Raw genomic sequence first — 6,313 nt, forward strand, 5'->3', positions numbered from 1 at the left:
GCAATATCATTGGAAAGTTTTGCCTCAATGAATGGCTAATAGCCCATATATATAAATTGTTGCTGCTTGAATACAAAAAGTTAGGAGTTTGAATCTTTCAGTGTATATTATTCATTGTATGGTATTTTATTAGCTGTTCCCTCTAAACTCTGGAGTTTAAATGCAAGCCTTTGCTCTTTTAACAAGCTTTAAAATTTTGAGGAGTGCTTGTTGCTCCAGAAAATATTCAAAGGCAATATCTTTTCAATATTTGAGACACCAGTTATATTCCTAAACAAATTGTGGCACAGAAAAAAAAGAAGAAAACATAGTTTACTTACTTTAAACTATTTTCAAAAGCTTCTAGGAGATGCTAATTGGATAACACCTCACCTTAAGCTCACCAGAGGAGGACTTAAACTTCTGTTTGATGTTCTCAAGGGGGGTGGGAATCCGAATTTCCCTCAACAATTAACAGATGAAGGAGGAATAGTTTTCCAGAAAGTAGGGGAAGCTGTTAGTTATCAATAGTTACATTATACAGACTGATCAATTGTTGGCTGTTTCACAGCAGTTCTTTGGCGAAAAGGATCATTAATGTAGGCTCATATTTCTTTATATCCAAAGAAAGTTTTAACACCCTGTTCTGAAGTTGTTGCTGTGTTAATACAAAACTGTAGGTCAGAATCGCAAAAGTATTTTGAGAAAGAACTTAATGAAATATTCTTTCTTCCAAACAGCAATTAAATGGGTTATTAAAGAATACTGATATTTGGCTTTATTACATGACCAACTTTTTAGACAAATTTGATAATCATTATCCGAAACCAAGTTGTTACAGTTTTCCTGTATGCATGTTTTTGTACTTCTTTTTTTTAAAATCTTCTATATTTTTATTTTATTTTTTTATTTTTTAATATAATTTACTTATTTTTTTCAAATTGTAATTTATACTCATTCACACAGGGGTTATAAACACCGAAAGGCAGGATGTGGGGAAGGGGATGACACTGGAGTGTGGGTGTTAAGGGGGAATACAGATATCTTTCAGAACAGGGTATAAGCTGGGTGAAGGTTCAGGGGACAGGTCACTATGGCTCTGCCTATGATTTGCTAGTCCTTATGTAAGTTGGTATTATTTGCCAATGCTACCTATTTACAAGGTCTATGACTACTCAGGCTGGTAAATTGTCACAAAAACTGCCTGTTTACAATAGCTTATAGCCATCTGTTTCAGTGTTTATCCACAGAGACCCAAGACTTGGTGTTAGTATACATGTGTCACAGGCCTATTGCTGATTGTAGGTCTATGGCTGATTTTAAGCCTTCAGTGTATAAGCAGGGATGCCCCTGACATCTCCTCCCTTCTCTAAGTATAGAAGGGATGTGGCAATTCTAATCTTGCAAAGGCGGGGATAGAGGCCTGACCTCTAGTATTTGAAGGGGACCTTGTAATGGCTCCAGTCCCCCTGTCATTGTCCAGTGAGGCATGAGGGCCATACCCATCCTGATGTCTTTTTCCTGGAGAGGGGATACTTCTGACGTCAACCCCTATGCAGTCAGGCTTGTCCCTCAGGGGAACCCAGAGAGATATTTTTATCTTTTATTTATATTCCCTTGCAGTGCTTAGCATCACAGCCTAAGCAAGAATTCAGGTCGCCTGTCAGAGTGGGTTCTGGGTGGCCCCTCTCTGCTTGGTCTAGGGGCAGAAGTCCCCTCTTTTAGGTTGGATGGAGATGGGAGATAGACAAGACAGGGATGGTTAAAGAGAGTATGAAAAAGGTCAGAGAAGGCCCTGAAAAAAGTCATAGAGAGAAAGAGAAAGATGAGTGCTGGTACAAGAATTGGTTTTCAGCCTCTCCAGGGTTGTCAACCCTATCTCCTCTCATCTTGGGACCATTATTTGGGTTCTCTTTGCTTATTTTTTCTGGTCCCTGGGCCTCAAATAGGCTGACTAACTCTGTGAAACAATAGATAAATAATTTGGTAGCAAAACTTATTCAGATACAGTATCATAAGTTAGCTATGGAGGACTACAAGACTGAAGATGAGGTTGTTTTTGTACCTCTTATAAATTTACGGTTGCAGCCCATAGAAAATGTGTTTACTGTATTTAGAGACAGCTCATCTAATGGGAAGATAGTATATGTAAGATCATATGTTCATTTGCTTGAGTTTTCCCCTGCTTCAGCAAAAATAATTGAATTACATGTTGTAGCCGCTGTTTGAAATGCTGAAAAATCAAGCTTTCAATTTGTATACTCATAGCCAGTATATAGCTCATGGTTTATAATTGCTTGAAATTTTTCCTTATTTAGTTGTTGCTAATTCTCAAATTTTACAAATACAGCTATAAGAAATAAGAAACATGTACTTTCCCTTAAATTTATAAGACATTTAAGAGCTCATACTAGATTGCCTGGGCCTCAAGAAAATGCCACAACAAATTTAAATACCAGGCAGATTATGGGCCTTCTTTCTTCTTGTCTGTTCTTCTTGAGGCAGCAGGGGGGAAAAACATTGGCAGGGGTTAGGACCTTGTTTTGGGAGATATTTAGAGTTGCTATATAAGAAAAGTTTACTTGTCTACATTACTATACCACTGTGGCTGGCCTGCTTTCTGTGATCTTCTGAGGCCAGAAACAGCAGTTTTTGCCACTTATCACCTCATCCTAAAAACAGGCAAGGATTACAGCCTTTGATCTGACTTAGCAGGAACTGCTAGGCCCTGACTTACGCCTGCTAGTCTGAGGTAACAGGAGGACAGAACACTTAGAGAAGTTATTGTAGAGTTTGTTGCTGGGTATGAAAAGTTTCCTATGAAAGTTATCTAGGGAGAGAAATGGGGGGATCCTGAGTGGAGAAAGGGAAAACTTCTATTCTGTCTGGGAAAAAGGAAAATTTATATTCTATATGCTACTCTAAGTAGGAATAGGCGAAATATTCTGTTCTATCTCTCCATTACATCTGCCTCTCATCTCTTTGTCCTCAGTGCTTATACATCTTTCAGAATACATGATCACATGTTGCAGGGTTCATCACAAGTTCACACCAAAGATCAAATCATAAACATATGTTTAATAATAATAGCTTGAGACAATAATTTGGTATTTCTAGAGAGTATACAAGTCAAATTACAAAAACTTGTTCTCAGTGTCCTCATTTTTTTTATAATGGTGTTAATGCTTGAGGACTTATACCTAATCTATTATGACAAGTGGATGTAACTCATTTCTGATTTTGGAAAATTGAAACATGTACATGTGACTTGACACCTTTTCAGGCTTTCTAGTTACAACTGCTTTAACAGGAAAAACAACTAAAAATGTAATTAGTTATTGGCTACATTATCTTTCTGTGTTTAAGATAGATGGAACTGGCTATTGCAGACAGATATTTGAGATGTTTTGTTGACAATTTAATATTATCCATATTACTGAGATTCCTTATAATCCTCAAAGACCAGATATTGTGAAACAGATATTATGGTAATTTAAAATAATATCTCCATAAATCTCTGAATGTGAGAGGAGCAGCTACTGGTGCTTTTGCCCTGGTTTTACAAGGAACACTGAAAAATTGGCTTTAGAAAAACAAAAGAGGGGGAATTATATACCAAGAAGAGGTCCCTTAGAAATAATCTTCATCATGCCTTGTTTGTTCTCAATTTTCTAAATCTGGGCACTCATGGCAAATCTGCTCCTGATTGCCTCTGGCACCCTGAGACCAATTAAAAACTATGCCACAGTTATATGGAACGACCCTTTAACCTTTAAACACAATGACTCAGTCCCAGCTCTCATATGCACTGATATATCTCTTTGGTACCAAAAGAGGCATGGCTAGATGGCTGCAGAAAGATTAGTGAAACAAATAGATACTTCCACAAAGCCAGACCCAATTATAGATAAGATAAATAACAATTGACATCCAGGGAAGAGAGATCTCCTTCAGAATTCCCTTCTTTTTTCTTTCCAGGTAAAAATGAAACACCTGTGGTGTTAGCTATTAGCTATTAGATATTCTAATTCTGATGCCAGCCTCAGGACTTCTACAGCTCAGAACTTCAAGGGGCCATTGACAAAGACATCGAACAGCTAGAGATTGGCATCACTATATGAAAAAATCCCGTGTTTCGCTGTCTGAAGTGGTTCCCCCCAAAACGCAGAGAGCTCAATCTGCTTTTCCTTCAGCAAGGGACTATGTGCTGCCCTCAAGGAGGAATGTTGTTTTTATACTGACCATACCGGGGTAGTTAGAGATAGTATAGCCAAGATCAGAGAGAGATTAAAAGAAACAGCGAGTACAAGAAGAATGGCTTAAAACTGGCTCTCTGCCTCTCATTGGCTTACCATCCTTCTCCCTTCCTTCCTGGGTCTTGTGGTCAGGCTCCTTCTCCTTTTGACTTTCAGCCCTTGAGCCTTTAACAGACTCACTGGCTTTATAAAACAACAAATTGACTCCTTGGCATCCAAACCTCTACAAATATATTATCACAGACTTGATCTGGCTGATAGAGACATGGCTGAGCCCTGCGTTGACATATCTCCTTTAGGAGCTGCATAGAACTCAGACCTATGCACGCTGGTTTGCATGGCATGAAGACAGTGTGGGTACCTGCAAGGGGTGCGTGAAAAGGTACTGCAGAGGGAGGACCCAAATTGTCCGCATCTGAGTCCCCCGTGAAGCAAACCTGATTGCATAGAGGTTGGTGTTGATTTCTTGTGTCTCAAAGCAGCTGACTAGGACCCTCAATATCCTATAAAGCCATGAGACATTTAACCCTCTCCTCCCCAGAAAGACACCATTTCTAATGATAATGGGAGGATCAGGTCAATCTTTCCCCACTGGTCAATGCCCGCTCATTTATCAATGAGAATTTCAAATGTCTGCTTTCTCAGACCAGTCTCTTTAAAAATTGTTAGAAAGGAGGAGATGCTGGGAGCCAAGACTTTCTTCTTCCTAAGAGCAAATGTCAGTTAAGTAGATAGCCTGAGTAAAGGAATACCTTATTGCCTTCTTCCTGAGAACAAATGTCAGTTAAGTAGATTGCCTGAGTTAAGGAAGACCTTATTGGCCTTCTTGCTTGGGAGAGAAAATTAGCAACTTGAGCCTAACAAATGTTTTATTGCTCTCTTGCTCCTGAGAAAGTGGTTTGGGCTAAGGAATGCTTGCAAAGAACTTAACAATTACTGGATGGCCCTGGACCCTGACCCTCCTCCCTGCTTGTCTTTATAAGGTGACCCGAACAATAAAGTTCAAGCACTTGATCAGACATTCAGACTTGTGCTTCTTCCTTGTGTCTCTTTTCCCATCTTTTGCCTCCCCTTCCCTAAGGTCTCATCGAATCCCCATGGGCCAGGGCAATAGCCTCTGCATCAGCTCCTGCCTCCAAGTTCCTGCTCTGTGTAAGTTCCTGTCCTGAATTCCTTTGATGATCAACAGCAATGTGTAAGAGTAAGATGAATAAACTCTTTCCTCCCCAACTTGCTTCTTGGTTTTGTGCAAGAATACATACCCTGACTAAGACAGTGTATTTCCATATTAAGGTGTGAATTGTCCTTTCTAGCCCTGAGAAGAATTATACTGAAATTTTTGTGGATATTGCATTGAACCTATAGATTCCGTTTCATAAGATTTTTTTTTGCTATGTTAATCTTAGCAATTTATGAGCATGGGAGATCTTTGCATCTTCTGATACTTCTGATATGTTCTTCAATTTCTTTCTTCAGTGACTTGAAGTTTTTATCTTGAGTTACCTCAGTTACTATATATTATTTACAGGTATTGTGGAAGATATTTCACTGAATTCTTTATCAGTAACTAGTCTTGGTATGTAGGAGAATGACTGATTTTTGTGAGCTTTTTTGTATCAAGCAACTTTGCTGATTTATCAGCTGTAGAAGTTTTCTGGTAGAATTTTTCAGGACACTTACACATGGTCTCATAGCATCTGAAAATACAGGAGCTTTTACTTCTTCCCTTCCAATATGTATTCGCTTGATATCTCTCAGTTATGTTATGCTTTAGCATAGAATTCAATTACTATAGTAAATAGACATGAAGAAAGCAGACAAATTTGTCTTGCTCCAAATTTTTGTGGAATTGTTTTCCATTTCTCTCCATTTAAGTTGGTGTTGCCTGTGACCTCACTATGACTGCATTATATTGAGGTGCATCTGTAATCTTTTCAGAAATTTTATCATAAATGTGAATTGGACAATGTCAAAGGCCTTTTCTGTATCCTAGGAGATGATCTTGTGTTTTTTTTCAGTTTGTTTGCATGGTACATAACATTTATCAATTTATCTGTGTTGAACCATCCCTGAATATC

Source organism: Grammomys surdaster, unplaced genomic scaffold (genome assembly GCF_004785775.1).
Source record: "Grammomys surdaster isolate TR1022 unplaced genomic scaffold, NIH_TR_1.0 349, whole genome shotgun sequence".
Lineage (NCBI taxonomy): Eukaryota > Metazoa > Chordata > Mammalia > Rodentia > Muridae > Grammomys > Grammomys surdaster.